This window comes from Armigeres subalbatus, chromosome 1, assembly GCF_024139115.2.
Source record: "Armigeres subalbatus isolate Guangzhou_Male chromosome 1, GZ_Asu_2, whole genome shotgun sequence".
NCBI classification, from domain to species: domain Eukaryota; kingdom Metazoa; phylum Arthropoda; class Insecta; order Diptera; family Culicidae; genus Armigeres; species Armigeres subalbatus.
In genome coordinates, this window is record NC_085139.1 from 292,505,100 (window position 1) to 292,530,302 (window position 25,203).

The 25,203-nt window shown below is 40.4% G+C and overlaps 2 protein-coding genes and 3 pseudogenes across 7 annotated transcripts in view; 4 read left to right on the forward strand and 1 right to left on the reverse strand.

Annotated features, from left to right (window-relative positions):
* The window catches only part of LOC134215807 (post-GPI attachment to proteins factor 2-like), a 405,279-nt gene that overhangs the window by 101,244 nt on the left and 278,832 nt on the right, over positions 1–25,203 (reverse strand). The gene's annotated exons all lie outside the window — the stretch shown is intronic.
* The window catches only part of LOC134207723 (histone deacetylase 6), a 287,433-nt gene that overhangs the window by 13,370 nt on the left and 248,860 nt on the right, over positions 1–25,203 (forward strand). The gene's annotated exons all lie outside the window — the stretch shown is intronic.
* On the forward strand, positions 12,938–13,671 carry LOC134219181 (protein CWC15 homolog; annotated as a pseudogene).
* LOC134219191 (glutathione S-transferase theta-3-like) lies at positions 21,288–22,112 on the forward strand (annotated as a pseudogene).
* The window catches only part of LOC134219203 (glutathione S-transferase theta-3-like), a 7,366-nt pseudogene continuing 4,509 nt past the window's right edge, over positions 22,347–25,203 (forward strand).

Sequence of the window (25,203 nt, forward strand, 5' to 3'; positions counted from 1 at the left end):
ACACTGAGCCTGTAAGTCTTCCATTGCTTTTCCGAGTTGCAGAATTTCCTCAAAAGTTTTCTCCTCAGACAGTAATTTCTTGCGAAAATCGTGGGAAAAGCAGCCTTCGATAATCTGATCAATCGAAGCATCATTTACGTCTACGAACTCACATCTATTAGCTTGTTCTCTTACGCGGTTGACAAAGTTATCAAATGATTCGTTCTCCTCTTGTTTGATGTTGCGTAACATGTGACGTTCGTATCTTTTGTTCGTTCTTGGTGCATAGTATCGATCGAGAGAAAGAATCATCGAACCGTATTTGTCAATCCTTTGTTCGTCAATCCCAGATTCGTTCCTCTCTGTGACAATTACCTGGTAATGAACTATTTTCTCATACTGATCTTGCAATTCAATGCCACCCAAAACCAACAAAAGGTCACATTTCTCTTCCTCTTCGGTTATCTTGCTCAGTTTCAAATAAAGTTCCAAAGCGCGCTTCCACTTGAGCCAATCATTGCGAGGATCGCGGCCCGGTTTGAATGGTGGAACTACCGTAGCATCTAAAACAAAACGAAATTTCCGACTCAGTACTTCAATATCCAATCCTTTTTTCCGTCTTCGTTCCAATAAAACACAAAAAAATTCAATCATTTTATTTTCATCATGAATATATTATGCTAATCAGTAGCCTTCGTTCCATTGCATTATTGCTCATAATGGGCTACTTGATCCAAAAACGTTGGTTAACTGAAACAAAACATAACGAGGATAAACCTGGCCTGGTCTACGTTTTACATAATTGTGTATCGTTTACGGCAATCATAAATACATAACGATATCACCACCCTCACAAAATAAGATGCGGTTCTTTGAAGCCGTCTACCGATTAGGTGGCATAGTGTTGCCTTTTCCTTTAGCTCCGTTCATACCGCCGCGAGCATTGGCGATTAGCGCTTTGATGTTGCATGAAGAGGGAAAAAGAAGCAGAAATATGATAATCAAAAATATTCAGGAAAACATACGAAAGAAATTTTGAAACTCTCTTTAAATTCTAAAACAATTTAGTTATAAACAGGTAAGCAGTACAGTTGAACTTGTCTACATGGCTTTAATATTTCAATTTCAATTTGATATCATTACTTAATGCAGTATAATTCAACCTTGCATTTACCGTTTTAATTCATTGGCCCAAATTTTAAAGAAAGTTTCAAAAATTTTATTTATTATGTTTCCAGTAGAATATTTGTGATTTATCATGGCTACCAACCTTCCTCTTCTTTAACTCATCACAACATCAAGCGCCAATTATCAAAATCTAATCACGCAACAATACAATACATCTCGTTGGAATATAATTTAACAATACGCGTACGCTACGCCGCTTGCGCATCCGACTGTTATTCTAACTTTGTTATTTGTTGTAACGACGATATTTACGTCTGGCTGTATTGCGGCACCATGTTTTTTGGCTTCCAGGCGAGTTGTTCGTGGATGACAGCTGTTTTATGGGGTGATCGAAATTAATTATTCTTGAAAACATAGAAACACTTTAAACGTGGATTCCGTCAGGAGTGACCTTAAATGGTAATTAACCGCCCATTACCCAAATAACCCAAATAAGCCAAATATACCCAAATAAGCCACGCCCCCCCCGGACCCCCCCTAGATCCGGCCCTGCTTATAAACCAAAACCATGATTTTGTTTTTTTTTTTTTTTTTTTTCGAAGTCTCAACTTAACAATTGATTAGGGCCTACACAATGAAAAAGTAAACAAATTCAATTTAACTTTTATTCGATAGTATCCTCTAATAGCTACTAATAGTACAAAAAATATTCCACATCTTTAAATGGCAGAAAAAACTAATTTTTTGATTGGGCCTACAGTATTTGTTTTTCAAAATATGTATGATTCCACCCTAAAAAACAATAAACCTCGTTTTTTTCTGTCTGGGATAAGCCTTCTCAATTTCAAGACGATAAGGATTTTTTTTCCAGTGTCATCATTGACCTCCGGAAAGAAAATTTCCTCAAAGGCCTTATCCGTATTTACTTTCCAATACCATATAAACAAGGGTCTATGAATGACAAGCAAATGCAGAATGACATCAAAAGAGGGCCTATTCCGGAAAAATATGAAATAGACTTAAAATTTTATTTTAATGATTTCGACATTTTACTTATTTTCAATCAGTGGATTTATCAGATGGATAGATGAGTGTTTGTTATGTGCTTTTTAGGGAGTTTTGCTGCTTCAAACAGCATAAACCTGGGAAAATAGGAATAGAAATTGTGATGCATTTTTTCCGAGACAGCATTTTTCTCAATGTTTACGTTTGGCTGTAAATTTTTCAAATGTTACGCGAGTGACCAGTTGTAGTCTTAATAGACTGAGTATCTCGACTGGACTCTTATGTGATGCACAATACTTACCATGAACTGACTTCAAGCTATGCTCACTTTGAGTCCTGCGATTGCAGTTTAGTATTGTGATCATACCAGCTTGTTCCCTTCCACCAGTCTGTCGGTTTAAAAACAAATAATAATAATAATAATGAAAACATACGCGCATGAATGTTTTCCGAATAATTAACACCATAAAGTTGATTTAATGTTTCTTAGACCGACATTCAATACTTGAATAGTAGTCTATATTGGCAGGTGGTACTGATGCCATCTCCGAAGTAAAGGAAGCCGTTCACTAGCGATTAACGCAACGGCGCATCTTGACAGTAATTCTGTATTTCTCTCTCTGTCAAAGCCGCGTCCCACCCGCGCCCACCACCGCAGGCCAGAGCCATAACACTTTGATGTAATGTGATGGGATCATACTAGTGGACTTTGTTTCAACATGGAATAATTTAAATGACGTAATAATATACAATAAATTAATTTGAAGTACTATTGCAATAAATCGACATATTAATCTGAAACTTCCATTATTTTGGCGAAGTTGATCAAGATTATGGCGTCATGTATCCTTTTACAGTACTGTCTGATATATAAATTTCAATGATCAAATTGGGTCATATTCATTTCACTAAATTTAAGTCTTTAGAAATTAAATTAAATTCAGATTATCATTGGGTATGGTGATACTTCGTGCGTCTGTTCTAAACTAAATGAATGAAATTTTACTATTATGAAGCATTGATTTATATGAATAACATGTTCAAAAATATACTACTCGTTTGGATAGTCATTTCTATTATTGTAGGTTATTATAATTAATGTAAACACTACTTGTCTTTATATTTTACAGATCTGTTATTGTCATTGTGTTGTTGTGGTTGTCTTAATATAAACATAAGGTCTTTTTATAACTTTGTCTTAACCAGGTGTTTTAGTCATTGTTAGATGCAGGTATACTTTAAAACTACAAAAGAATTGTTGAGTATTACCTTACAAATCACATATATTCTTCTATCTATCAATATCTGATTTCTCTTTTATCAGTCTTTTTCTCTTTTGTAATCTCAGCCTCCACTTTTTTCTTCTGTCTCTCTTCTATCTCAGATTTTCAATTTAATATTTTCTATCAATAGTACAGTAAGCTTCTACCTTGGCTGCTCTAAACCATTTCTGGAAACAAAAATAAAAAAAATAAAAATTCTGTTTAATTACTGAATCTAAAACGATTCAATATTATTATTATTTCATTTTTGTGATCAATCTATTTTTTTTAATCCTACGTTCGTTTTCTTGGCTGATTTCTGGTTTTATGACATTACTATTTTGAATTTTCAATCGATATAGAAATCCTGATAAAGTCCTAGAAATAGTTCTCCACTCCCAGTGAAACATTCTGAAAATTGAATGTCTCTAAAATACAAGTAGACTTCTCAATTTCAATCCTATATTACAACCTATCTATCCTACCTATGGCCACGCGTTGACTTCGCTACTGATTGACGAAAGTGATTAATTTTCCGACCCTTGGAAGTGCTAATGAGCCTAGCGGATCCTCCATATGAAACTATACCTGATAAGTATGCCGGGACACGATCAGGGGCTCAGTCTCACCAAAGCAACCGATCCACTGTGAATCGTTAGAGGCACTTTAAAGTGCTCAAATGTGATATGATACACAGATGAATATTATCTTCCAGTACCATCAACCCCCGCGTGACCTTGGCTGAGGCCATGATTTTGTTATTCTAGCATAAACGATTGCTTTGTAAAGATTCTTCATCTAAATGAAACTCCATACTTGATATTTCTCAAAACACATTTATTGCTGTTTGGAGTGAACTCTCATGAACCATTTCACCATAGTGGTTTTAAGTCTTTTGTTGGCGCCCTTTACTACCATGCGAATGTTTGCTTTGGTTTTTGGGCCGTTCACTTTATGTTGTTTATTTGAAAAAAACTGGCTTCAAGTATTTTAAAATGTATATTCTACTAGTTTTTCGATATATCGCATAGCAGAACTGCTCTGGCTAAAAATCTAAACAATCTGATGAAGTTACTAGCTTTGAGCAAACGCTTAAAACCAGACGTGTTGCCGATAATGCGAGTAAACAGCGCAATTTGTTTTAGCTGAAATTTTGTAGATTTCGAATGGTTTTCAATAAATCTTAATCTGCTGTTATAATATAACCATTATGTATAGCGTTTACATGGGTTTAAAAGCGAAATGAGTTTCAAATTCAATAAATGAATTAAATTAGTCATAGAAACTTGAACCTCATATTTCTCGGTTCAGCATTGTTGGTTTTTCAGCTAATCATATGTTGCTCGAGATTTGGTCAGTACATCGCCCACTGTGAAACAGTTTATAAAATGGGTATATCATTTCAGCATACAGTATACAGAAGAAATTGTTGATATCGTTATTTATCATCATGAATCAGTCTGATTTGTCTTCCGGATATAGTTCAGGATTATGCGGGAGGTCAGACCGAAACGGGTTAAGCGAAAAGATGCATTTTATGCCGAAACTATATTTTTTAGAAACAAATGTTGTTCTACAAAATTGTTAGAAAGTAGTGAAGTGGGGCAGAGTGCGTGGGGAGTGAGTACGTTTTCGATTTTTCGAAGTAATAAAACAAGATAAACTAGCAGCACTGCATCAGTTTGACAGGTATTCTGGCCAAATATTATCATGTGTAATTTGAATTGATTTGAATAAACAATAAGGGAGATAAGGAATTAGATATTTTTTGGTCAATTTGCTAAAAATAATTGTGTTTCCGCAACTAGCATTTCATTACCATATAGGGTTGATGCTCCTGGACTCATCTCGCTCGATATTGGTCTCCAAGAAAACGAAGCAATGAAAAGGTTTTGGTTTGTTTATATTTTCATGATTTTTCAGCAGTGACGCATGTTGGCAAAAGGCGACGAAATTGGTACTGTATTTCTGTTCAGATGAGAAAAATATATGTTCAGTGAGATGGAAAATGGAACAGTTCCCCTATACATTCAATCAGGTGAACATTATACCATTTCGATAACCTATTGTATAGAGTACTTAATACTTTATACTTCAATCGGGTTGGTTTTCCTAGAAGTCAAAACCATTACTTGAATATTGTGAATATTGCACCAAGTTAGAATTCGGAAGTCGGGACTTCCGAACCGAACTTTCTTCCGAAGTTTTATTTGTCAAACTAATTGATGCGTTGTTTAGCGCATCTTTAGGCAATCCAGCGCACTACTTCCGAAGTTGGGAAAGTTGCTCATCTGGAAAATCAACTTCCGGTATAGAAAGCGTATAAATTTATTCGGATACACATAAATTTTTGGGACTGTGGTAAAAGTACGCAGGAACAGGTGGGGCAAAAGTACATGTGAATCTCCAAGTTTGATGTTAAACCCGTATCTCCGCAAGGAAATAAGACTTCATCAAAGCGTAAGAATCAACAATTGAAAAAAGGGACAGAAATCGAAAATTATCACAAGTTTAAAGGAAAAGTTGAAGTAATTTGGTGTTAGAAAAACTTGGCAAACAAAGCACTGAGCGAAATGATGAAATTGTATTTGGACTTATTTGTACAGCTAAACATAGTTAGAAAAAACAATATCATCTATAAGTAATTCATTTAATCAAAGAAACATCCATAAATAACGCAGCGCTCAGCTGGGAGGTTGCAGATGTATGACGATCCATATAATTTTTGAGATTTATACAAAAGTGTAATATAGCGGGAGGGTGATGAAATAGCCAAAATTTAACGTTACGTGATTGGTGGACTTTCGGAGAAATTCCTTTGTTTACACTACGCGAAACACTGTTTTTACTATAATATATAAAAAAACAATGTTTTTCGTATGAAAGGCACATTCTACGACCCCTCCCCTTTAAATTACGTAATCTTTAAGCATTCCATTAAATGTTCATTAAATATCAATTAAATAATATTAACTCTTATTTGTGTTAATATACTTAAAGCATATGATTGTATAAATGCATTATTACCCCATCCGATGCGCCTCTTACCACGGTGGGTGGCCCATCATGAAAATTGATATTTTGTTTCTAGAATACTGAATGTTATGTTCTACAAAGTGAAGCATATTATTCCAATAAATTTGGTAAAGCTTTTCTGTATCTTGTTTGATTTAAATTTTACCTAATTGTATTTTTTTTGTTTCAGATTTCTCAGAGCAAATAATCAACTTTGGTGATAATATCTTTTCCGATCAAAAGTTAGGGTTAGGCGCAAGATGGGTCACAGGGTAAAGATGGGTCAGGCGTTTTGAGCATCGTTACATTTTAATGTGGAATTATGACTTTGTGGAGGAATAATTTGTTCCTCTTTATATCACTCGATTTGATGATAAAATTTTATTTGATGATGTCCTTACTATAGGTAAAATATTTTTCAGCATTGTTTCTTATGAAGCCACTTTCTATAAAACGTGTAATCTCGTCGAAATGATGCAAATTTAAACATTTTAGTAACATAGGAACGTATTATAAGTAATGTAGGTGTTATACTAACTGCGTTGAAATAAATAAATTTGATCGAAAATTAGACATTCTAACGTGAACTTCAAATGGGGCAAGATGGAATGTCCATACTGAGGGCACTAGTTCGTATTCAAAAAATATTTTCCATGGAGCTCCAATCATTTTAGGGTTACTTTTGACATAATGATGTTAATTTGTTCATTAGAAAATGTCTATTTTTGTTTTAAGAAAACTATTCTTAAAGGGCTTGTTTTTTTTTCTTTGCAGATATTTTAAATGTAAGAGCCATTTCTCATCAAGGCTTAAACTTATTTTTTATTCAATATAATCATTTGTAATAAACTATCTATCTGTGTTGTAATATTGGGAATGAAAACAATATAATTGCAGTATTTAAATTTGACCCATCTTGCCCCTGCTTGACCCATTTTACCCCGCCATTTTTGATTGACAGAAAAATGAGCTTCTACTTTAATGACTCGAAATGGAATAAAAAGGGAGTTTTTGTTATTTCATACCAGGCTTACAGATTATGAGCTATTTTATGATCCATGTTGAAAATTAAAATAAAATGTTTCTGTTTGAGAATTCAGGTTCGCCTTGAAACCCATCTTACCCCATCACCTATAATCGTTTTTCTGTCAAAATTTCTTTTTTTCAAAAGTTAATATGTCGTTAGGGCAGACCAAAAAAATGTTTACGGCATTTGAAAAGATTTCATATTCTTTATTATGTCAAAAACTTGGAGATATTTATTTTGTCTCATGTTTCATTAATTTTACTGAAGTTATGTTTTTCAGTAAAATTGATTAACTCACAAGAAATACAGATGATGAGGAAATGCTAATATCATCTTAACCTGACGTACATTTAATGAATAGAATTGAGGCGAAAGTATAGAATTGATAGTTCCGTTAGGATACGCGGCATTAAGAATGTTTTATAGAAGTCGATTTGAAAGCAGGCGGGGGCAATATTTGTGATGGCAATATCACGACCTTCCTTCTGCAGCTCCCGTATGAAGGGGAGGGAAGAATATCAGTGTGGAACCTGATATATCTCCACTGGTAAGGAAGGTGGTTTGATTTTATCATATGCCATCGCGTGCGGAAGATTTTCTATCGACAGTACTGTCTCCAAATTCTAATTGACATCAGCATCTAGTCAGGTTTTATTGACAGTTCTGTTTTTCTCATTGCGTCCTTCGTCGCAATGAACGATGTTATTATAGACACGCGTTTTGAAAGCTCTAAAGTCTTCGAAGATGACATTCGTGAAAAATGAAAATTAGGTAAAATTGCTGCAAAGATGTTGTTCTCACGGGATCCGGCGTGGAGCGCAGCAGCGATAGGGCAGACCAGTGCAAAACGACATGAGCGTGGGGCCATTCGAGGATGGAGATACGGCCTCGAACCGTGTATTGTGGCGTAAATTGTTAATTCAGTGTTATCTGTTTAGATGTAGACTAAATAAATGAATGAAATGAATTATTCGGCTGCTCCTTAGAGTTTCATGTTCTTTATATGTTTTTCCATTCTACGACGATTTTCAACAAATCGCTGGATTTAGGATCCAAATATTTGAAAATAGTGACTTTTTCGAGAAAAGTGACTTTAGTGACAGTCGAAAAAGGCTTTTAGTGATTATGAAAAAAGTGACCAAGTCACTAAAAAGACCCGCTACCAAACTGAATATTTCAGAAATGTACGTGAGTTAAAGAATGCACCAACAATTTGCTTTTCCGAAACGTCCGTCATCTAATCTTGCGCCTTATTGTTAAAATTATAATAGACTCATTTTCCTTATTCGGGAAAATGCGCATTCTAAAGAAGAAATCATCGAACTTATTTGACTTATTTCGGGCAAATGCGTGTCGTGAGTATAATTATTTCTCGGTACTTATTCAAAGGACGTATGTGATTTGAAAACAATTCAAACGTCGATTTGTGCAATCTGGTAGCCCTCCACGCAAACCATCCCATAGACAGAGGAGCTTGGCTACCTGTTAGTGGTGTTGGTGCATGGGAGTGCCAACAGATTGGACAAATCTGATTGTATCTTGTTTACAAATCACATACGTCCTGAATAAATACCAGTTCATTCATCAATCAGTGTGCTTCCAAAAGAATACTCGCTCTCTTCTTGTTTGACCATGGTCATTATGCTATAAAGCCCATTGTATTTGAAACTCAAGTTTCTATAAATCATATATATTGGCCCTTGCATCCAACTCATCCAAAATAAATGCTTTTATGTACAATTGTATGCTCCATATTTGTGTATAGATTCCGTGGTCTTGCGATGTTGTAAATCAAGAAATGAAAGCATTTTCATTTATATATCGTTTTCGGGCCGTACACTATTTAGCAAAGCAACCCTGGGTTTTCAACCCCCTCCCCATGTAAGATTTTTCCCACATGGGCAGCAAGAAAATGGTAGTCCCTTCCCTCCTATAGTGCTTACATAATTAGTGTACGACCCCTTTTCGAGGAACGGTACATTCTGGGGAAGAGTATAGCCGATCTTATGGATTAAATATGGAATAATTACTGCACGACACACATATCTAATGTTATTAGAAACACCTACTTACAGTGTTCGAGCATGCTGTTGCAGTACGTCACAAAGCTGACCGCACCAAACACAACACAGGCTCAACACGAGCTGCTCCTCTTCAGTTCCAGTCCATCTCCACCGCTGCCAGACGGGCTGGGCTTCAATTATCCTCCGCACATTTGGAGCACTGCTTCATATCCTTCAATTTCAGTTTCTTCTTCACCATCGTCGGATCGATAGCCTTCTTGACGATGGATCATTTTTCGCCCGGAGCCTGGTGGGCGGGCAGCCTTACGTCGTCGTTCGACTCCGTCGAGAATCGTCGTCTAATGTCATTGCACTTTCTTCACCATCGCGGCACTTGTCGTCAGGATCCCCCATCGGGACAGGCTCGGTCCAGCTGGAAACACATGGAGGAAGCGTGTCCTCTCCAGTGGAATGATCCAGAAGGGTATGAAACAAACATTTTTTTCGCTTTCAGAGTTAGACTGCATAAGCATTCCAACGGATTAAAAACGACAAATCATGTCTTTCAGACGTGCCCTCAACAAAACACCAAACACTGCTCCTCGACCCAAATTCACGAACAAAAAGACATCCCCTTCTATTCTCTAAGGGTTAATTGCATCTACTGAATTTCGTTGATTTCCACCCGAATATACCGATTGCCGTCATTTTCATCACCATCACGCTATTTGAGACTTACTTTATTTATCTTCTGCGTCGGAAGCAGATTTTGGGCTAAAATTCACTTCTAACACGACCTAAAATACGTACAGACAAAGGTTCCATCTTCTCGTTCGTCACTGTCTGCTTGCTGATGGAAAGTTGAAGAATTTCGTCGTATTTTAGTACGACGATCATGCACCACTGGTACCTAAATTAGTACGTGTGTGACCGATTTGTCAAAATCAAATATAACTTATCTATCTTCGTCGAAATGGATTAAGTCAACTCGAGCATACGAGCTCAATGGGCCTTTTCACGAGACAAAATGTTTTATGTCGGTTCGGCTTTACACGGTTCGTTTAACGGTTGTTAACAAGTTAACAAGCCTTAGCAGTATCAGATGAAAGGACCCATAAGAGTGAAATCAGTAGTAATTCAGTTTCATTTCAAATTTTCGATCACTATTTTGAATCTAGTTTGAATCTGGAGCAAAATTTTTCTTTTCCCCAGCAGTGTTCCATTCATGTTTTTCAAATTTTTAATTAAATGAAATCATTATGTTGCTACCAAGAAAGGCACCGTAATTGCAAAGTGATTTGATCCGTAGGAAAAATGACGCATTCATACACACAAAAATTGAAAATATTTGAATATCGTGATTATTCGTGTTCAAGTCTGCAGAAAATAGAACTGAGAGTTATACCAGTTTAATTTTGAGACAGTTGACTGGTATAAAAATAGAATCTAGAACTGTGCTGGAAAAAAATAATGATTCAGATTTATATTCAAACTAACCCCGAACGATTTAAATCACTGCTGATTTTACTCTAGAGCTTTGGTCCGATTCGTGAATTAAAATCAATTAAACTTAAAAGTGACAGTTCGAAATTATGAAATCCCCTCATAAGAATGGCTGGTGCTACCAAAGACCAACAAAACATCTATCAAAAATGATTCAATATCTGTCAAAAGTAATCTGTTCACGGGCAGGTTATTTGATTTCAAACTGTCACTTTAAGTTTAATTCGATTTAATTCACGAATCGAGACTAAAGTAGAAAATCAGTATGATTCAGTTTCATTCCAAATTTTCGACCACTATTCTAGTTTGAATCTATGGAGAAAATAGAACAAACTCATTGTTTCCCAAGCAGTGTTCTATTCATGTTTTCAAATTTTCAAATATATGAAATCATTATGTTGCTGCCAAGAAAGGCGCCGTAACTGCAAAATGACACGTTCTAACACCAAAGCAACAGAAAAATAAATATGTGAATCTCGTGATTCATTCGTGGTTCAAATCTGCAGAAAATAGAACGGAGCGTCATACCAGTTTTTTTGACAGTTGACTGGTATAAAAAATAAATCTAGAACAGCTGCTGGGAAAATTATTGTTTGAATTCATATTCAAACTGCAGCCCCAAACGATTTGAAACATAACTAGTTTTTACTCTAAGGCTTGAACATTCAGCGATTCGTTTAACTTTTAGTTAAAATTTGTACTTCGATGGTTATTTTCCCATCGTGGTTAAAATTCTACCCGTAGCCGACCCATTTGAGTTTTGACGATGATTGATAGTTATTTGGAACAAAATAGATTTGGCGCCAATTTTCTCGTGAAGAGTTTAACTATCGAACTGTCAGAATCTCTCTGCTCGGAGCGGGTTTTTTAACCACAGAGAAATACCATCAACTGTCAATATAACTAAAATTAAGAATCTAGAATGTTCACACCTAAGGCGGTCTGATTCGCGAATTAAAATAAAATTAAACTCAAAAGTGACAGTTCGGAAATGAAATTCCCTGCTCCTTAAGAATGGCTGGTGCTTGAGAACAAACAAAACATTTATCAAAAATGATTCAATATCTGTCAAAAGTAATCTTGCTCTACGAGCAGGGTTATTTGAAAATTTTCAAACTGTCACTTTCAAGTTTAATTCGATTTTAATTCACGTCGCTTCGTCCCTTTGTTTCTGTCCAAACATGTAGAGTATACCTGTCAAATCCGTATGGATTTTCCTTCTTGAATTTAAGCTCCCCTATCCTCGCCAGCAAAAGATGTTCCGGACAGCGACGACAGCGACATTCTTTATCTATTAACTAAAATATCTTTTCAACGCACAGGTCAAAATCCTTGTCAAAATCTGGGTGGTGCGAATAGAATCGATTCGGTTGTCAAACTGAAGCCAAACTTTTCTATTGTGCCGGAGCCAAACATTGAAGATTGTGGTTATGTTCGTTTCTGATCTAATATTGAAGTATTATTTATTATTTGGGAAAAAATAAAATAACTTGGTTTGAGTTTTATATTCTTTGTAAAAGATATTTTCACATTATATTTCAATTGAAAATTAGTAGGAATGACAAAGCTCGTTAAAAATTCACGATATTCAGCAGTTGATTGGAGCAGGAATGTAGAACAATCGTAGTCATTTGAGTCTGAGAACGTTTGTCCCTCGTAGCATGGAAAGAAATTCGAAGAGCGAAATGTTAACTGCAATATAATTTTGTTTTGGTAGTGATTTTAAATATCCCTCACTCGCTTGAGCGCAGAAAAACGCTCTATCCAACCTTTTGAGTCAAAATCGTTTTGTTTCAAATGCGTATTATTTGGGTTTGGCTTTTCAATGTAAAGCTAGATTGTAGATTCACTCAGTGAAGATTGAACGAGACGTTACCACGATCTCCTTTGCTCATTTTCCCGCGATAAAAGATGTAAACAATCTGCTCCATCTGCTCTCTCTCGCAGGCTTCTTGTGGAATTCCGTGAATCCGTTTGAATTGTTAGAAAGTAATCGATTTTAATTGTGCTCAACAATGACCACCGCTGCTCAGCCAACTTCGCCCAGGCTCGAGGAGGTAGTGGTCGTGGCGAAAAAAGATCTCAGCGCACTTTCAAACAGTACAGCGAGTCGATCTTCGTCACGCAAACTCAAATACAGTGTATGGTGGTTGCACATTTTTCCCCTTTGATTTTTGATTACTTGACGAAACCATTTCCCAATTCCACGGGATCCCAGCCAGGGAACGTCGGAGGAGAGCTGGCCGTGACTTCCGCGAGGAGCTTGAAGCGCGAACGAGAGAACAAACCCGGAGAAGTCGCCTCAGGTGGTGGGGCCGTCGTCGGTGGTAAGACGTGCGATCGAGGCCAACAGCAGCAGCCCCAACAAGCGCAGAAAATCGACGCAACCCGCAGAATCTGGACGCGGACGATCCGGTATGCATGAAACCTCGCGACTCGGACTCGGACGAAACGACACGCGGCTCTGCTGCCAATAGGAAAAATCAAGCGGGAACGGGCACAGGATACGCCAGAGAAATGGAAGAGCGCCAGGAGGATGAGCGAGTTGCAGGAGAACATTCTGTCAGAACCCGTTGTTGAATTAGCGTCCGGCAAGGCAGGTGAGGTGAAACAGCGTTGGGACGATGATGTGGTGTTCAGAATTGCTCGCTGGAACCAGGAGAGAAAGCAACATCAGTTTATCAACGATTCGCTTTGATCCGAGTTCACAAAAGTTATAGATAGGATAAGTACATTAAGTAAAAGGTAGTTTTATGTAAATATGTTTTAGGATAATTTTCGCATACCAATATCATGAATAAAATTTTAAATACTTAAGAATATTATGCAGCATAAGTTTCATTATTTGGAAAGAACTTTTTCATCAATGTATTTATGCATTCTACCTACAACTGAATTCATTTGATTTACATCGGAAGGGTATTCAGAATTTTGTCTCGAATAATCTATATGTTAGGCTGGTAAATATCCTCCTCCACTCTTATACGTACAGGCGCGCTTTCGAACAAAAGCCGATGCGCACTCTGGTTACAGCGCAAAATCAAATGGTTGATAGTTCAGAACGAATCGCATTCGTTCATCCGTAAACAAGAATAGAGCCGTATGAATTTTCTCAAAATAACGAGCTTACTCGAAAAACTATTTGGTACATTTGGTAAATCTTTATTATTTCTTCTTGATAAATACAAAGTATGCGAATAGAACAAAAATCTGACAAAATTGTTGTACTTAAATCATGTTTATTTATGACGAAATTTAAGTACACAGAATCAATTTATGTTACGGAGAATCGATGATATTAATTAGGTATGAATTTAAAGCCATTTTAGCACAACACAAACTAAAGAATAGAATACAGTTCCGCAGGGCTTCAACAACCGGAATTTTGGTATCTATACAGAAAATCATTCTAATCACTTCTTATCGTCGAATTTAGATATTGAAGCCCATGTCTGCATGCACTGTTTATGCTTCTACAATCAACTCCCCACTGTTCCTCGCCCCGATTCCATAATGCTGAAAGTAAAAAAGAAAAACCTATATATAACATACGCGAAGGTTGGGAACACGAAGTTTTCTTTACCAGGCATCGAGGTCTTTTTCCGTTCGACAGGCAAGCTTTGCATTTGGGTTTGTCCGATTTTACCTATTGAGGGCCGCCATCGTACGTCTTGCTGCTGGAAGGCCGCTACCGGACACTCCAAAATTGCCCATTGCTTTTGGCGAATTGTACTTGAAATCAGAGATACAATACGAAATGGGTAAAATCTTTGAGTTAAGCATCTCCCAACCGTTTAATTTTTACAATACTTACGAGATCGTTAAAAAGTGTTACTAGTATGGTAATGAAAGAAAAATTGTCAAGATATCACAACCGGCGCAGTATTGAAAATCGCAGAAAACTGCTGCTCTTGCAGAAAAACCAGGAAAATGATTAGCAATGTATTAAAACAAACCAAAATGACAAGACAATAGGAACGGAACGGGAAGGAAAACAAAGTTGTGCGGTATTCGAACAGCGTGTGCAGAATCCAGCTCTTCTATTAGAAAAAGATATTTTGGTTTACTACACCTATACGTCTATTAGCTTAATATGAATATCCATCAAAATTGCAATGTTTACTTAATCCCACATTTTAAAATACTCTAAAATATTCAAATCTTGAACTAATAAAAAGATCAGAATTTTAATATCCTTCCAGATTTTTTGTCGTCTTCGTCGGCATTACATTATTAATTGTGATGTTTCAAAGCCAAGTTATTGTTTTTGGAATGCTAACACGATAAAACTCTTATGCCCAGGTAAATCGATAAAAAATATACACCGGACAGAATCAGACCAGCCTCTTCACAATGAAGATTACGTAGAAGGCTAAAAGTTTGGGAACTATTTAATTTCATCATCTTAATTTTTCATTAAATGTGTTTAAATTTTGTTTCTGTTAAATAACATTTGTATTTATAATTAAACCTAAAACAGTTTGAGATTAACTCAATTTAATATGACAATTACTAATGTTTAAAGTTTAAAATAGTGAAATCGATGCGTTAATTATTCGCAGCTCAAATATTTTGAAAATTCAATCGTTTTGATAAAAGCCACGTGAGAATCAGATATGAGATTATTGCTTCAACATGTCTCCAGATAAATTTTCAAAAATCAGGACCTCAAACTATGAAAACGTCTGAAGGTACCACTGATAGGAAAGGTGAGAACCGTGGATTAGACTGTTGGCGATCCTGTGTATGTTCTTCGTCTCAAGGCTGCGGCCACTAAGAGCATATCAGAGAGCGTGGTCATCGAAAAATGATTTCGCCTCAAGAACCACCCGTTGCACAAGTGGTCCACGAGATCTGCGAGAATTCTGCATGGTAAGCTTGCCTGTCCGGTGTGTATCGCCCTGATTCACGCCGGATGAAAATTCAGATCTAATCGCACTTCGAATCACCTCCCCGCACACCTACTGGCTTCATCATCAGTACGTCGGACCAGAACTCGGTGACAGTAGATCTATCATCCACATGGGCAATTTCAACGACCAAACGTCGATCCTCTCCATAACGTGCTGAATGTCGATCTCCAGCCATCCGCAAGCCGGTGACGACGCAACAACGATCCTAGAAGGTCGACTCGCTTTCGACAGAATAATCTCAGCGAAAACCCGATCGCCACATCAGCGCACCTGCGACCCTAGCCAGTGGTAAGAACGAACAAGCTCAACAGTTAGTAAGTACTCGAACACACTCATTGCACCTACACAGATCAAGCACTCTCGCCTCTATCAAACTGGTCATTGTAAATGAAATTAAGAAGAAAATGCATGCATAAATAACTAACGACTCACAGAGCACAAATAGAACACAATGTATAAGTGACGTCATATAAGGCAAAATTTTGAATTTTGAATGCAGTCGAACTGCCTTAGTATGGAGTACCATTTATTATCATCTTGCGGTAATAAACCATGTTTTTTTAAGCCTGAAACTAGCATTAAAACCACCAACTCATAAATTAAATTACTAATTTTTATGAAATGAACTACACTAAAAACATATTTTTGAATAAATCTTATGTGTCTCAGAATTCAGAATTAAACGATAGGACTTGGAATTTTTAGTTTTTAATTTGGAAAGATAATCTAGTTTGGGTGGGTTTTGGTTGTTGTTGGAACGTGTCGATTATCAGTAGGATCCGTAGAGAAAAAATAGCTAGCTGGGCAATTTGACCAGAAACTCGCAGACGGCTTCCGCCGTCTGGCAGCTATGATTTTAGAAAACCTCTTCAGTCCTTCAAGTTCCTCCGAGGAATTCTGGAATTTCCTCCAGGAACTTCCTCCGGAAGTTCTCCAGAATTCCTCGGAAGTTCCTCAGGAATTCCTCCGAGAAGTTCTCCAGGAATTCTCCGAAGTTCCTCCGGGATTCCTCAGGAATTCCTCGGGAAGTTCCTCCAGAATTCCTCGGAAGTTCCTCAGGAATTCCTCCGGAAGTTCCTCCAGGAATTCCTCCGGAAGTTCCTCAGGAATTCCTCGGGAAGTTCCTCCAGGAATTCCTCCAGGAATTCACTCCAGAATTCCTCGAGTTCCTCCAGGAATTCCTCCGGAGTTCCTCCAGGAATTCCTCGGAAGTTCCTCCAGGAATTCCTCGGAAGTTCTCCAGGAATTCTCGGAGTTCTCAGGAATTCCTCGGAAGTTCCTCCAGGAATTCCTCCGAAGTTCACTCCGAATTCCTCGGAAGTTCCTCCAGGAATTCCTCCGGAAGTTCCTCCAGAATTCCTCCAGTTCCTCCGGAATTCCTCCGGAGTTCTCCAGAATTCCTCGGAAGTTCCTCAACCAATTCTCCGGAAGTTCCTCCGGAATTCCTCCAGGAAGTTCCTCCAGGAATTCCTCCGGAGTTCCTCCAGATCCTCGAATTCCCAGGAATCCTCCGGAAGTTCCCAGGAACTCCTCCGGAAGTTCCCCGGAATCCTCCGGAAGTTCCAAGTCCTCGGAATTCCCGGATCCTCCGGAAGTTCCTCGGATTCCGGAATTCTCGAGAATTCCTCCGGAAGTTCCTCCAGGAATTCCTCCGGAAGTTTCCATCTGGAAGTCTCCTCGGAAGTTCTCGGAATCCTCAGGTTCCTGGAATCCTCCGGAAGTTCCCCAGGAACTCCTCCGGAAGTTTCCAGGAATCCTCCGGAAGTTCCAGGAATCTCCGAAGTTCTCAGGAATCTCCTCCGGAAGTTCCCCAGGAATCCTCCGGAAGTTCACAGGAACTCCTCCGGAAGTTCCTCCAGGAACTCCTCCAGAGTTCCTGGAACTCCTCATTCCTAGGAACTCCTCGGAAGTTCCCCAGGAACTCCTCGGAAGTTCCCCAGGAATCCTCGGAGTTCTGAACTCCTCCGGAAGTTCCACCAGGAACTCCTCCGGAAGTTCCCAGGAATCCTCCGGAAGTTCCACCAGGAATTCCTCGGAAGTTCCTCCAGGAATCCTCCGGAAGTTCCCCAGGAACTCCGGAAGTTCCACCCAAGGAACTCCTCCGGAAGTTCCCCAGAACTCCTGGAAGTTCCTCCAGGAACTCCCGGAAGTTCCTGAACTCCTCCGGAAGTTCTCCAGGAACTCCTCCGGAAGTTCCCAGGAAGCTCCTCCGGAAGTTCCACCAGGACTCCTCCGAGTTCCACCAGGAACTCCTCCGGAAGTTCCACCAGGAACTCTTCCGGAAGTTCCACGGAACTCCTCCGAAGTTCCACGGAACTCTCCGGAAGTTCCCCAGGAGTTCCTCCGGAAGTTCACCAGGAACTCCTCCCGGAAGTTCCACCAGGAACTCCTCCGGAAGTTCCACCAAACTCCTCCGAGTTCCACCAGGAACTCCTCGGAAGTTCCACCAGGAACTCCTCCGGAAGTTCCACCAGGAACTCCTCGGAAGTTCACCCGGGAGCCTCCTCGGAAGTTCCACCAGGAACTCCTCCGGAAGTTCCACCGGACTCCTCCGGAAGTTCCACCAGGAACTCCTCCGGAAGTTCCACCAGGAACTCCTCCAGGAAGTTCCGCAGGAATTCCTCCGGAATTCCCCGAACTCTTCCACCAGGAATCCTCCGGAAGTTCCAGGAACTCCGAGTCACGAACTCCTCGGAAGTTCCACCGAACTCCTCAGTTCAAGAACTCCTCCAGTCACAGAACTCCTCGAGTTCCACCAGGAATCCTCCGGAAGTTCCACCAGGAACTCCTCCGGAAGTTCACCAGGAACTCCTCGATTCCACCGAACTCCTCCGGAAGTTCCACAGGAACTCTCGGAAGTTCCACCAGGAACTCCTCCGAAGTTCACGAACTCCTCCGGAAGTTCCACGAACTCCTCGGAAGTTCCACGGAACTCTCCGAGTTCCCCAGGAACTCCTCCGGAAGTTCCACCAGGGCTCCTCCGGAAGTTCACAGGAACTCCTCGGAAGTTCCACAGGAACTCCTCGGAAGTTCCACCAGGAACTCCTCCGGAAGTTCCTGGAACTCTCCGGAAGTTCCCGGGAACTCCTCGAGTCCAGCCTACCGAGAACTCCTCGGAAGTTCCGGAACTCTCCGGAAGTTCCACCAGGAACTCCTCGGAGTTCCACCGGAATCCTCCGGAAATTCCACCAGGAACCTCCGGAAGTTCCACCAGGAACTCCTCCGGAGGTTCCACCAGGAACTCCTCGGAAGTTCCCACCGGAACTCCTCCGAAAGTTCCACCAGGAACTCCTCCGGAAGTTCCGCCAGGAACTCCTCCGGAAGTTCCACCAGGAACTCTCCGGAAGTTCCACCAGGAACTCCTGAAGTTCACCAGGAACTCCTCCGGAAGTTCCACCAGGAACTCCTCCGAAGTTCACCAGGAACTCCTCGGAAGTTCCACCAGGACTCCTCCGGAAGTTCCCCGGACTCCTCGGAAGTTCACCAGACTCCTCCGAAGTTCCACCAGGAACTCCTCCGGAAGTTCCACCAGGAACTCCTCCGGAGTTCCACCAGGCTCCTCGAGTTCCCAGGAACTCCTCCAGGTTCCACCAGGAACCTCACTCGAGTTCCACCAGGAACTCCTCGGAAGTTCTGGGAACTCCTCCGGAAGTTCCACCAGGAACTCCTCCGAGTTCACAGGATCAGGAAGTTCACCAGGAACTCTCCGGAAGTTCCACCAGGAACTCCTCCGGAGTTCCACCAGGAACTCCTCCGGAAGTTCCACCAGGAACTCTCCGGAAGTTCCGGAGGAACTCCTCCGGAAGTTCCACCAGGAACTCCTCCGGAGTTCACCAAGACTCCTCGAGAGTTCCACCAGGAACTCCTCCGGAAGTTCCACCAGGAACTCCTCCGAAGTTCCACAGGAACTCTCCGGACACCGAACTCCTCGGAAGTTCCACCAGGAACTCCTCCGGAAGTTCACAGAACTCCTCAGAGTTCCACCAGGAACTCCTCCGGAAGTTCCGGAACTCTCCGAAGTTCCACCAGGAACTCCTCGGAAGTTCCACCAGGTCCTCCGGAAGTTCCACCAGGAACTCCGAAGTTCCGAGCCAGACCTCCGATTCACCACTCCTCCAGTTCACGATCTCCGGAAGTTCACCAGAACTCCTCGGAAGTCCTACTCCTCCAGTTCAGAACTCCTCCGAAGTTCCACCAGGAACTCCTCGAAGTTCCCGAACTCCTCCGAAGTTCCACCAGAACTCCTCGAAGTTCCAGCTCTGACCACCAGAATCCTCCGGAAGTTCCACCAGAACTCCTCCGGAAGTTCCCCAGAACTCCTTCCGAAGTTCCACCAGAACTCCCGGAAGTTCCACCGGAACTCCTCGGAAGTTCCACAGGAACTCACTCCTCGGATCGATTCCACGAACTCCTCAGTTCCACCGGAACTCCTCCGAAGTTCCAGGAACTCCTCCGGAGTTCCACACACTCTAGTTCCTCGTATCCTCGCAATGTTTCAATTCAAATAGTCACTTGGAAGTTGTTGAAATTTCATAATCTCCAGTGTTTATCACACTGAGACCTCTCGAACTTTAACAATCAGATTTGTTCATACGAAATTATAGGCTTCTCAGTAAATATTGAAGAACACGTTTGCGATCGTCAAAGGGTCCTGCAAAACACGGCAGTCCACCTTCCTGGCCATCTGAAATGAAACCTATCCCTGAAGGTTACTCAAAATCGCATTTCGAAAATCAGAAAACTCGACAGATACCATTGGCGGAACCTTTGCTTCTTCGATGAAACTTGGCTAGAAGTGGATTTGATTTGCTCAATTTCGTGATGAATCAAACCTTGTTTTTGGAAAAGTGGAAATTCAGATTCTCCTTCCTCTGTTTTATTAATGCTCATTGCTGAGCGTGGAGACGTGACCTTTTAAGAGTTTTCCCAGAACGGTGTCCTGCAGGATTTCCACCTTGTCGGAATTTTACTTCCCAAACGGGTCCACACGAGGCACGGACCAAGAAAAGATCGTAACGGTGTCGGTGGTATAAATAGCGCTGAGAAGCAGTGTGGAAATTAAGAAATAACTTCATTGTGTATAAAACTTCATTTAGCAAGAGAACAGACAACCGCACAGTAAAGAGGCATCAATAACATGAATTCTCCTTAACTTTTTTTCAAAAGGCCTTAAGTAACATTTTTTCTTGAATTAATTTTGAATACTGCAATCAATAACACATGTGTTCTGTTGATACTATCAAACCTAATTCATAACTATATGAAAACACATGATAACGAAATATCATTTTGGCATGTGTGGCTGCAGGCCTAAGACAATGTATAGACATGCCAATTTCTCTTTCAAAAATTATTTCATTCACTTGTTTCTTATTTGAAGAGCCACGCATGCAGACATGAATGGCATTAGTATGCGATGTGCATATCGAGAACTGTCCACATGCAAAGGTCTATGCACGTGGACACTACTTATAGAAGTATATCAGATGATAGAAAGCCATTGCCGGTAAACGAACTCGACGCAACATACGACGTAAACATAATCTCATGGAAATTGCGAACCGTGTCCTATTACTATGATTTTATATCGCAGTCTCCGGCTGTACATCCTGTTGGAACAAACGAAGACTCTTAGAGAAGTGTCCGATTGCGTTGAGAAAATGTGCGTTTGCTGTGGCCTAAGCATTCAATGTGTGAATCCATTGAATTTGTCTCGATTTCAGTGGAAAATCGTTCACGGAGTTCGTGCAGAATGTCAACCGTTTTGGGAAGCTGCCCTGCATCTTCACGTGACTTCAAGCTGGCGGAAGAATGTGCAATTTTCGGTATCTTTCGCGAGAATTTCAGTTCGATGACCGTTGGTATCCGAAGGATCGAGCGCACCGGCTCAGGAGATGAGTATCTGGGTGGCAACGCCAACATCCGAGCTCAGTGTGCTCAGTATTTTATTTACTGCTGGATCAATCACTGCTGGACTGGAAGTCGCCAGGCCAAAGCAGAGACGATTGCGTGCCAAGATGATCGACGGGTTGGATGTTTTCGAGCGGAGTGGCTAGATGGTGCGGCAGCCTTTCGTGACCGGAAGGAGCGACTTCGCCGACGTGTTGGCAGCTTGCGAGATTGAGCAACCGAAGCTGGCGGTTTCGATCCTGGGTCGTCGTCCTCAGCTGGCAGCTAGGGATGGAACGGGTGAGGCTACCAATCCTACGATCAGGCGCATAAGATGTTGTATAAGTTAACACCAAAGGAGATTGAGACTCGAAGGTTCAGAGTTTGAGTTTGCATCGGTAATAAATCATAGATCTGAGAGTTTGTTTGTTTTTATTCCATTCTTGACCTGTCATGTGCATACATATGTAGTTTTTCGGTGGTGTGTCCAGTTGTTGCTCATGTGTGGTGACGCATTAATACTAATAAACTGTTGATACGCGAAATAAAATCATTTGTGAATTCTGTTGGGGGTTATCAGAAGTAATCCGAATATTGAGTGTGGAAGACCTGTTGCTGCATAATGGCAAAGTTACGGTATTTTTACGACCTCTTATCACAACCGAGGCCGGTGTTGTACATCTTTTAGAAAACACGAAGATCCCCTACGAACGTTGTCTTGTAAATTTGGGAAAGGTATTTCACCATTTTATATAATTAATAACCCTGCAATTAAAAATTATTTTCAGGTGAACCTTACGATCAATTTAAGGCGATCAATCGCTTCCAGAAAGTGCCCTGCATTGTGGACAAACGGACTTCAACTGGCGGAAAGTATTGCCATTGTCGATATTTGGCCAGGAGTATCGCTTCCCGGATCACTGGTATCCGGCCGACAGTCAGAAGCGAGCGCGCATTGATGAGTATCTGGGTGGCAGCATCACAACACTTCTGTCTGTGCCACCTACTTTCAGTACATGTGGCTGCGGCCGCGGCAGAGCTCAGGTGAACCCGGAACGGCGGAAGAATTCAAGGCAAAATGGAGGACTGCCTGGATTTCATCGAAAGATTATCTGGGCGGTGCTAATCGGTTTCTGGTGGGCGATGAGATCTCCGTGGCGGACTTGTTTGCGGCATGTGAGATTGAGCAACCAAGTAAGCTGAAGAATTGTCATTGTACAAAGCGACGCAGGAGCGAATGTTAATCCTTTTGTATTGCAGAAATAGCAGGCTTTGATCCATGTGCAGGAAGGCCAAAAATGACAGCTTGGATGACGCGGTGTCGGGGCAACGCTCATGAAGCATATTTTTTGTACAAAATAACACCGGATAGTGTACCAAGCCGAAGTTGTAAAATTGGCGAATTGGTCATTATGAATTGGTCTGATATTGGGAATATCGCTTTTCTTGAAAATCACTATGTAGCATTTATATCACATAAAATCTTTTTATACCTCCTAAATAAAATTCAATATGTCCTCTATAAAGTATGGATAATTGTTATGTAACGGATACTGACAAATAGGACAAATAGTGGTTCGGAAATTCTTTTCCGTGCTGAAATCACATAAATCCGATCCTATTTGAACCTCATCGAAGAATTATCTCGTCGACAAGATTCTTCTTAGGGGTCCTGTGCATCCGATTGTACAAATTGGCCCATTTGAAAGATCTCTACTTCAATACTATCGCCTAAACCTGCTTCCAGGTTAGATTTTGATTAAGTTCTTTTATTTCTTTATGAAGATTACGCTGGCATCAGTCTGCGAGTCTGCCACTGCGCTGTGTTATCCAGCTGGGTTCGAATATAACGCTTGTTTGCAGTTTTCTTCTTTTTCCTTCTTCCCACTTTTTTCTTTCTCTTCTTCTTGCTTCTACTTTCTATTTTCTTCCTCCTTCTTCTTACTTCTTGTTCCTTTTTTCTTCCGTTCTTTCTATTTTCATCCTCCACTTTTCTTTCTTATTTTCCCCTTCTCTCTTCACCATTTTTATTTTTCTTCTACTTTTTTCTGTCTTATTTCTTCATTACTCTCTCCCTTCTTTCTATATTTTTTTTCTCATTTTTTATCTTTATTTTTTCTTTATTCTTTCTTATTTCTTCTTTATTATTTTTTCTTCTTTCTTACTTTTACTTTCACTTTCATGTTCTTATCTTCTACTTTCTCATTTATTCTTTTTTTTCATTGTTTCGTTCTTTTTTCTTTCCTCTTTTTTCCTACTTCTTGCTTCCATTTTATTTCTTATTTCTTCTCTTCCTGCTTCCTTCTTCTTTTATTTATTTATTTATCCAGACTAAGGCCAAAGTGGCCTGTGCAGTACACAGTGTGTTCTTCTCCATTCGGCTCGATCCATGGCTACACGTCGCCAACCAGGCAGTCTTCGGAGGGTCCGCAAGTCATCTTAAACCTGATCGATCCACCTTGCCCGCTGCACACCTCGCCTTCTTGTGTCCGTCGGATCGTTGTCGAGAACCATTTTCGTTGGATTACTGTCCGACATTCTGGCTATGTGCCCGGCCCATCGCAGTCCCAGGATTCGACTGTAGCGCATACGGAGGTGCTTTTTGTTCGCGCATTTTTTCAAGTATGTTTTTCTTGTTCGTTCGCTGTGTTTACGTTTTCGCTCCGTCGCGTTCGCGTTATTTTCTCCCGGACCCGTCATGGGAGACTCGGTGGCTGACTCGGTCGCTGGCAAGGTGTGAAATCGTACCACAACTGAAGATGCGGGAAACTCCTCCAAGAATATTCTGGCAAACAACGTGTTCTCGTCGTTGTCACTTGAAGATTTGCCACACCGAAGAAGCGCAAGAAGCAGCAACTGCAGTTGTCGCAGGTACAACCAGAGCAGAAGGAGAAGGACGCAAATAAGGACCATCATCAATTTGTTGTGGCGTTTCTCGAGGTCCTGATATGAGTACTACCTCGACCCCGACAAAGCCGCAAAGGCTTTGCTTCAAGGACTCCACAACATGAAGGAAGAGGAGTTCCAAGCAGAACTTGAGTCACTGGCCGTGCACAAGATCGCTCGTCACTATAACACGAAGAAGTATCGCGACCAACTTTACCTCCCAAGTAACAATTTCCATGCTTCTTGGATTTATCTAATTCTTATTGCGGACTTATGACAGCAATCAAAGTGATTGCTCAGTTTTATTGGCGCTCTTATTGCTATCAAAAACCTCCATAAATCTCTGAAAAAGCTTAAACGTCAAATGCCTATTGATCATATGAAAAGATCTATGGTAGTGATGAAGATAATAAATCCAATTTTCACGCTCGAATAAAGACACAATTTTGGTCATAATGTGGTCAAATGAATTACCCCATAAGAATTTTGTATTGGAAGAGTTTATGACGGTGTTTTTATGAAAGCAAAAATTTTTCCGATCAAATTCCATGGAGCCATATTGAAAACGGAAAACATTTCTGCAGTCAGTGAAA